Source organism: Anomaloglossus baeobatrachus, unplaced genomic scaffold, assembly GCF_048569485.1.
Source record: "Anomaloglossus baeobatrachus isolate aAnoBae1 unplaced genomic scaffold, aAnoBae1.hap1 Scaffold_74, whole genome shotgun sequence".
Lineage (NCBI taxonomy): Eukaryota > Metazoa > Chordata > Amphibia > Anura > Aromobatidae > Anomaloglossus > Anomaloglossus baeobatrachus.
In genome coordinates, this window is record NW_027445118.1 from 397,872 (window position 1) to 407,500 (window position 9,629).

Sequence of the window (9,629 nt, forward strand, 5' to 3'; positions counted from 1 at the left end):
TGTGAACTCCTCGGTGGGTGGGATCAACCGCCTGGCCCACCCCCTGGTGTGGACATCAGCCCCTGGAGGAAGGCAACTAGGATTTGTGTTTAGCTTCGGTGTGCCTAGCCGGAGTGTAGAGTGTGTTGGTGTAGTACCTGTGACGACCTGGCTTGTCCAGGGCGCCACATTCCCCTATAGTAAAATGCAGACCGTCCGCGGGCTGCCCGTCCATCACCGGTTTTATTTTCACAACTGAAAAAGAATAAAACGGTAAAACATGTAAAAGCATCATAAACATTTTACAACGGTACAGCTTCCGCTCTTCTCCCACCCAAACAACCTGGCCCTGATGCTGCCCCTAAGAAGCGGGCAGCACCCCTTGACCCCAGTCCAGCACCAAGTTGCCCGAGCGGGTTCTGTCTCTTTCAGGGGGCCCACGTCCAAGGGGACCCCTGAACCCCCGGAGGATCGCCACCGGTTACGGTAGTGGCGGGCCTAGGCCATCCCTTTCCTCCAGGCCCATCCTCCCAAATCAGCCTCTCCGGAGGCGGTAACGGTGTCAAGCCAACAAACATTTTTATTTACATTGCACTAAGTTTGTGGTTGCCCTGCAAGTTCTCGGGCTTGTCCGTAAGCAGTTCCTTACGCAATGGTTGCACAGTCCCTACGGGGACAACAGTTGCCGGCAACGGCCGGTTTAATCACGGTTCAATCAGGTAAACTTCTTTGGTTGATCATCTTTACTTATCATTTAAAACTTTCAAACTGGTACACTCAACACATAAAGCCCCCCCCTTTTAAAGAGTAGTTTCCCTGTACCTAAGTGGGGGTCTACCTAGGTTGGGGCGAGTGGACCTTCGGGGTCCGGTGTCAGTGGTGACAGGCAGTGGGGCAGAGGGAACAGTCAGTTCCTCCTCCCTGCTATCATGTGGGGCAGGCGGAGGCGTAGGGGAGCTGGGTACAGGTACATCCCTGGGCACTGGCTCGCGGTTAACCGTTTCCATCATTTCTTCATCCACGGGTTGTGGGAACAGTATCACTGGAAGGATCACCGCACCGTTCTGTGTAGGCCAGTCTGCTGGAAAATCACCCATCATGGTGTGGATTACCTCTTTTTCCTTCTCCACTGGACTGGGAACTGGAGCCTCATCCGCTACTCTCAATGCTGGTGGGCACTTCTTCAGGTGGTCTCGGGAAACCGTGGCCAAAGTCCCCCCCTGGTCACGGCTGATCTGGTAGGCCTTCCCATTCTCCCATCCTGTGGGCTGGACTACATACGGGGTTTTTTCCCATTGATCATCCAGCTTGTGGGCCCTTCTTTTCCGCTTCAGCACTACATCCCCAGGTTGGAAGGAACCGGCAGGCGCCTTCTTGTTGAAGCACTGCTCCTGTTGTCCCCGACTCCGGCACAAGTTCTTTTCAACATACTCCTGGACCTGTCGGTACTGTGTCCTCCGCCGAGTGTCCCATTCAGCTGTCGACAGGAGTGCTTCTGAAGCTTCCAAGCCCATTTCCAGATCCACTGGTAGCCGGCCGGGACGAGCTCTCATCAGGTATGCTGGAGTGCATTTCGTAGAGCTGGAAGGGATGTTGTTGTACATATCGACCAGGTCAGGTAGCTTCTCCAGCCACAGGTTCCGCTCTTCCAGTGGTAACGTCTTGAGGAGGCCCAGGACCAAGTGGTTCATCTTTTCACAAATGCCATTGGTTTGGGCGTGGTAAGGCGTGGTCCGGATTTTCTTGCAGCCGTACAACTGGCAGAATTCCTGGAATACCTCTGCTTCAAAGGCCGGACCCTGGTCGGTAAGCACCCTCTCCGGGTACCAATGCGGTCAACAGAAATAAGCCTGGAAAGCCTTAGCAGCGGTGCGGCCGGTTAAGTCCTTAACTGGGACAACCACCAGGAACCTCGAGTAGTGGTCTACGATGGTCAGAGCGTAGGTGTACCCACTTCGGCTGGGGGTGAGCTTTACATGGTCAAGGGCAACCAGCTCCAGCGGTTGGTGTGTAATGATCGGGTGTAGGGGTGCCTTCTGGCTGGCCTCGTCCTTCCTTCTCAATGCGCAAGGGCCACATTCTCGGCACCAGGCCTCCACAGATTCCCGCATTCCACTCCAATAGAACCGCTCTCTTAACAACATCTCTAGCTTCTTCCACCCGAAGTGCACTGCACCATCATGGTATGCTTGCAGGACGGTGTGCACATTAGCCTGGGGAATCACCAGCTGGCGGATCTTCTCGTGAGTCTTTGGATTAATCAGCTCGCAATACAACTTCTCCTGGTGTAGGTATAGCCGGGTCCGTTCTTGCCACAGACGTTGAGCTTCGGCAGGGGCAGCAGGGTCTATCCCAGCAGAACCCTGTTCCACTAGAGTCTTGACCAGGCGGACAGCAGGTGCCTGGTCCTGAGCTTCCTGCCAGTCCTGTCGGGGCAGCGGATCCAGGTTCACCCGTTGTTGGTAGACGTGCACCTTCTCAGTGAATGGCCGGTGAAATGCAGGCAACTCGATCTCTTCGAGGTCATCATCCTCTGGCCCCTCTTCCGACAGGTGGGGCATCCGGGAGAGTGCATTGGCATTGACGTTGGTACGGCCGGCCCGGTACTTGATGGTGAAATCGTAGTTGGCTAACCTGGTCACCCACCGCTGCTCCAACGCGCCCAGCTTGGCCGTATCTAGATGGGTCAGCAGGTTATTGTCTGTGTACGCGGTGAACTTGGCTGCTGTCAGGTAATGGCGGAACCGCTCGGTGATAGCCCACACCAGTGCCAAGAGCTCAAGCTTGAAGGAGATGTAGTTCTCAGGGTTCCTCTCAGTCGGTCGGAGTTTTCGGCTAGCATAAGCTATTACCTTTTCCCTTCTGTCTTGGACCTGGGATAGAACAGCCCCCAAGCCCACATTGCTGGCGTCGGTGTAGAGGATGAATGGGCGGCTGTAGTCAGGGTACGCTAGGATTTCCTCTCCGGTCAGGGCTGTTCTCAGCTGGCGGAAGGATTCCTCATGCTTTTCTTCCCACACCAATGGGGCTACTAGGGATCTACCACCCTTGGTCTGTCCTACGAGGAGGTCTTGCATGGGGGCAGCCATCTTTGTGTACCCCTTAATGAAGCGACGGTAATATCCCACCAGGCCCAGAAACTGCCTCACTTCCCTCACTGTGGTCGGTCTCGGCCAGTCATCATAGTATCATAGTTTTAAGGTTGAAGGGAGACTCTAAGTCCATCTAGTTCAACCCGTAGCCTAACATGTTGATCCAGAGGAAGGCAAAAAACCCCAATGTGGCAAACAAGTTCCAATGGGGAAAAAATTTCCTTCCTGACTCCACATCCAGCAATCAGACTAGTTCCCTGGATCAATACCCTGTCATAAAATCTAATATACATAACTGGTTATATTAAATTTTTCAAGAAAGGCATCCAGGCTCTGCTTAAATGTTAGTAGTGAATCACTCATTACAACATCATGCGGCAGAGAATTCCATAGTCTCACTGCTCGTACAGTAAAGAATCCTCGTCTGTGATTATGATTAAACCTTCTTTCCTCAAGACGTAGCGGATGCCCCCGTGTTCCAGTCGCAGGCCTAGGTGTAAATAGATCTTTGGAAAGGTCTCTGTACTGTCCCCTCATATATTTATACATTGTGATTAGATCTCCCCTAAGCCTTCGTTTTTCCAGACTAAATAACCCCAAGTTTAATAACCTGTCTTCGTATTGCATCCCCCCCATTCCTCTAATAATCTTGGTCGCTCTTCTTTGCACCCTCTCCAGTTCAGCTATGTCCTTCTTATATATCGGTGACCAGAATTGTACACAGTATTCTACGTGCGGTCGCACTAGTGACTTGTACAGAGGTAGAACTATATTTTTTTCATGAACACTTATACCTCTTTTAATACATCCCATTATTTTATTAGCCCTGGCAGCAGCTGCCTGACACTGTCCACTAAAGTGAAGTTTACCATCCACCCATACACCCAAGTCTTTTTCTGTGTCTGTTTTACCCAGTGTTCTACAATTAAGTACATAATCATAAATGTTATTTCCTCTACCCAAGTGCATGACCTTACATTTATCTACATTAAACTTCAATTGCCACTTCTCAGCCCAATCCTCCAATTTACATAAATCTCCCTGTAATATAAAATTATCCTCCTCTGTATTGATTACCCTGCAGAGTTTAGTATCATCTGCAAATATTGAAATTCTACTCCGCATGCCCCCAACAAGGTCATTTATAAATATGTTGAAAAGAAGCGGGCCCAATACTGACCCCTGTGGTACCCCACTATGAACTGAGACCCAGTCCGAGTACGTACCATTAATAACCACCCTTTGTTTCCTATCACTGAGCCAGTTTTTAACCCAGTTACACATATTTCCCCTATCCCCATTATTCTCATTTTATGTACCTTTTATGTACCTTATGTAGTCTTGGATGGCGGTGATCTTCTCGGGGTTGGGGGCGACACCTTCCGCACCAACCACATGTCCTAGGTACTGCACTCTGGGTTTCAGCAGATGACACTTTGAGGGCTTCAACTTCATCCCATACTTGGCAAGGGACGCGAACACCTCGGCTAGGTGCTCCAGGTGGGCTTCATACGTCTGTGAGTACACAATCACATCATCCAAGTACAGCAAAACGGTCCCATAGGCAGTCTTCTCTCGGTCTTCCGGTGCCACGGCCACCTGCCAGTACCCGCTGGTGAGGTCAAGGGTGGAGAAGTAGTTAGCGGTTCTCAGCGAGGCCAGGGACTCTTTGATGCGGGGCAGAGGGTAAGCATCCTTATGCGTTATCTGGTTAATCTTCCGGTAATCCACACACATCCGCATGGTGCCATCCTTCTTCTTAACCAGCACCAACGGAGCGGCCCAGGGACTACAGCTGTCCCTAATAACCCCTGCCTCCTTCATGTTCCTCAACATGTCTTTGGCGCATTGGTAGTGCGCAGGGGGAATAGGCCTGTATCTCTCTTTAATAGGGGAGTGTGTACCGGTAGGGATGTGGTGTTGAACCCCTTTAATCTGCCCAAAATCTAGAGGGTGCTTGCTAAAAACCCGCTCATACTCCTGTACCACCCGGTATACCCCTTCCTTGTGGTGTATGGGGGTATCATCAGTGCCGACATGTAGCTCTCGATACCACTCGCCTAACTCCCCCAGGGATGAGTGGGAACCGGCAGCAGGCGGTGTGACCGGGGGAACGGCTTCATGGATCGTGTGGGGATCTAGAGTGAGCAATTTGGCAAGGGTAGCGTACCGGGTGGTGCATGAATGCACACATATTGGTTTTATAATCTTATTGTATTACTTTATATTCTTATTTCACTTGTGCATATCTCCACCATAATCCTGGCTAAGAAATATAGCTTTTTTTGGGGTACACAGGTAGTAAGGTCTTCTTTCTATTTCTTTAGGGGTGATATAGCCTGGTGGAACTCTAGACCTCTAACATTATATATGCACCCTTTTTCTTTATGGTTCTTGGACACCTTATAACATTCTTCCATACATATATATCTTTCTCATAAATTATAAATAATTAGGCATTTTTATATATTTTATTTACATTTTCATAAATAACTTTTTACAAAGCATGGGGGACATTCTCACATACATATAATTTTCATGTACGCATTCTGAAAATTTACGCATAAACCGTACACACTCCTTTTTGTAACAATTTCTATAACTCATTCGCTGAACTCTCATCCCGGATATTCATTCTTACACCGAATTTCCTGTTATAACACAACATTCATGATTTTTATTCAATTTATTTTTATTTTTTAGGTTTATTAGTAGTGATGAGCGAGTACTAAAAAGCTCGGGTGCTCGAAGCTCGGGCCGAGCCTCCCAAGATACTCGTGTACTCGGCCCGAGCACCGAGCCCAATGTTATCCTATGGGAGACCCGAGTATTTTTGTGAAATGACCACCGGCAGCATGTAGAAACCCTAAAAATGGCACAAAAGTCTCCGAAGAGTGCTCAAATGACATGGCAACAGCATGGGGAAGACCCCTTGAAGCATTTATCACTCAAAAGTCACAGCTGTGAATAATTTTGTCCGCGTTTTACGCCATTTTTACGGACTCACCAGAAAACCTTCCAAAATGACACCAAAATGATTTTTCATAGCGGAAATGTTAAGGGCACATACCCAATAGTGAGATAGAGCTAATGTATGTTACTTTTTGAGATCAATACATGAAAGATTTTACGTAAAACATTGTGTGGCACTCCGATGTCCCTGAGAAGAGACGTACATAAAGGCCTCTGAGTCTAATGTGCCCATTTTGAGGAACTGAGTCTTTGTAGTATTTTCCTTTGCCAGGGCAGTCCAAAATTGTGAGGTTCACCAATGCCCCTGCATACAGACGTGCATGATGGCCTGTAAACCTGAAGTGCCCATTGTAAGGAAGTGGGTCTATTGTAGTATAGCCCTTAGGCAGGGCAGCCAAAAATTGGGAGGCTCCACGTTGTCCCTGGATAGAGACGTGCATGAGGGCCTCAAAACATTAAGTGTCCAGTGTCAGGAAGTGGGTGTATTATAGTATAGCCCTTAGGCAGGGCAGCCAAAAATTGGGAGGCTCCACGTTGTCCCTGGATAGAGACGTGCATGAGGGCCTGTAAACCTGAAGTGCCCATTGGAAGGAAGTGGGTCTTTTGTAGTATAGCCCTTTGGCAGGGCAGCCAAAAATTGGGAGGCTCCACGTTGTCCCTGGATAGAGACGTGCATGAGGGCTTGTAAACCTGAAGTGCCCATTGGAAGGAAGTGGGTCTTTTGTAGTATAGCCCTTTGGCAGGGCAGCCAAAAATTGGGAGGCTCCACGTTGTCCCTGGATAGAGACATGCATGAGGGCCTCAAAACATTAAGTGTCCATTGTCAGGAAGTGGGTGTATTATAGTATAGCCCTTAGGCAGGGCAGCCAAAAATTGGGAGGCTCCACGTTGTCCCTGGATAGAGACGTGCATGAGGGCCTGTAAACCTGAAGTGCCCATTGGAAGGAAGTGGGTCTTTTGTAGTATAGCCCTTTGGCAGGGCAGCCAAAAATTGGGAGGCTCCACGTTGTCCCTGGATAGAGACGTGCATGAGGGCCTCAAAACATTAAGTGTCCATTGTCAGGAAGTGGGTGTATTATAGTATAGCCCTTTGGCAGGGCAGCCAAAAATTGGGAGGCTCTACGTTGTCCCTGGATAGAGACGTGCATGAGGGCCTCAAAACATTAAGTGTCCATTGTCAGGAAGTGGGTGTATTATAGTATAGCCCTTAGGCAGGGCAGCCAAAAATTGGGAGGCTCCACGTTGTCCCTGGATAGAGACGTGCATGAGGGCCTCAAAACATTAAGTGTCCATTGTCAGGAAGTGGGTCTTTTGTAGTATAGCCCTTTGGCAGGGCAGCCAAAAATTGGGAGGCTCCACGTTGTCCCTGGATAGAGACGTGCATGAGGGCCTCAAAACATTAAGTGTCCATTGTCAGGAAGTGGGTCTTTTGTAGTATAGCCCTTTGGCAGGGCAGCCAAAAATTGGGAGGCTCCACGTTGTCCCTGGATAGAGACGTGCATGAGGGCCTCAAAACATTAAGTGTCCATTGTCAGGAAGTGGGTGTATTATAGTATAGCCCTTAGGCAGGGCAGCCAAAAATTGGGAGGCTCCACGTTGTCCCTGGATAGAGACGTGCATGAGGGCCTCAAAACATTAAGTGTCCATTGTCAGGAAGTGGGTCTTTTGTAGTATAGCCCTTTGGCAGGGCAGCCAAAAATTGGGAGGCTCCACGTTGTCCCTGGATAGAGACGTGCATGAGGGCCTCAAAACATTAAGTGTCCATTGTCAGGAAGTGGGTGTATTATAGTATAGCCCTTTGGCAGGGCAGCCAAAAATTGGGAGGCTCCACGTTGTCCCTGCATAGAGACGTGCATGAGGGCCTCAAAACATTGTTCCCATTGCAAAGGAGCGGGTCTCCTGTCGTTGTAATGTCCATTCTGCAAAGAATGGGCGAAAAAATTTACCACTGGGGGTATACCTGAAACAAAGGCCTAACTCTTGTAACGGTCATCATGGTGGCGCATGAGGAGAAGGAGGAGCAGTCCAGCGATTATCCAAAGTCCAGAAGTGTGTACCCATGGGTGACTGGAGGTACATGGCAAATTCCCGTTACAAACTTTAAATTCCGCTCTCATTTGCTGGTGGTGTGGTGAAGTCTGGCCCAATCCAACCCTTGTTCATCTTGATCAGAGTCAGCCTGTCAGCATTTTCAGTTGACAGGCGGGTGCGTTTATCTGTAATGATTCCACCTGCGGCACTAAAAACACGCTCTGACAAAACGCTAGCGGCAGGGCAGGCCAGGACTTCCAAGGCGTAGAGAGCCAATTCATGCCACGTGTCCACCTTGGATACCCAATAATTGTAAGGCACAGAGGAATGTCGGAGTACAGTTGTTCGATCTGCAAGGTACTCCTTGAGCATCTGGGCAAACTTAGGATTTCTTGTGGCACTACCCCGCACCTCAGGGGCTGTGGTACGTGAGGGGCTGAGAAAACTGTCCCACATCTTAAAGACTGTTCCCCTACTTCTGGCAGATTGGACTTGTGCCTCTCTCGGCTGTACGCCTTGGTTGTCCACTGATTCCTGACCTATGCCGCTAGCGTTTTGTGAGGGGAATGCTTTGCCTACTTCCGTGACTATGGCCTTCCGGAACTGCTGCATTTTGGTTGACCTCTCCGCCTCGGGAATAAGAGACATAAAGTTCTCCTTGTAGCGTGGGTCTAACAGTGTTACCAACCAGTAATGATTGTCGGCCAAGATGTTCTTAACGCGAGGGTCACGAGACAGGCAGCTTACCATAAAGTCAGCCATGTGCGCCAGACTCTTAACAGCCAGGACTTCAGTAGCCTGACCAACACGTTGACTGAACATGCTGTCCTCCTCCTCCTCCTCCTCCTCCTCCTCATCTACCCTGTCCTCTGGCCAGCCACGCTGAACCGAGGATATGACTGGTGTGCATGTCATATCCTCAATTTGGCCGGAGATTTGCTCCATGTCTTCATCCTCCTCCTCGTCATAGTCCTCCACTGCACGTTGTGATGAGACGAGGCTGGGCTGTGTGTTATCACCCACACCCACTACTGTTTCTTGCTGCAACTCATCGCGCTCCGCCTGCAATGCATCATGTTTGGTTTTGAGCAGAGACCGTTTTAGAAGGCAGAGTAGCGGTATGGTGACGCTAATAATGGCGTCATCACCACTCACCATCTTGGTGGAGTCCTCAAAGTTTTGGAGGATGGTACATAGGTCGGACATCCATCTCCACTCCTCAGGTGTTATGTGTGGAGTTTGACCCATTTCCCGACGGCTTAGGTGATGCAGGTACTCAACAACTGCCCTCTTCTGCTCACATATCCTGACCAACATGTGCAGAGTTGAATTCCAACGCGTGGGGACATCACACACCAGTCTGTGAGCCGGAAGATGCAAACTGCGCTGAAAGCCGGCAAGGCCGGCTGAAGCAGTAGGTGACTTTCGAAAATGTGCAGACAGGCGGCGAACTTTTACCAGCAGATCAGACAGCTCTGGGTATGACTTTAGAAACCGCTGAACCACGAGGTTGAGCACATGGGCCACGCATGGAACATGTGTCAGCTGGCCTCG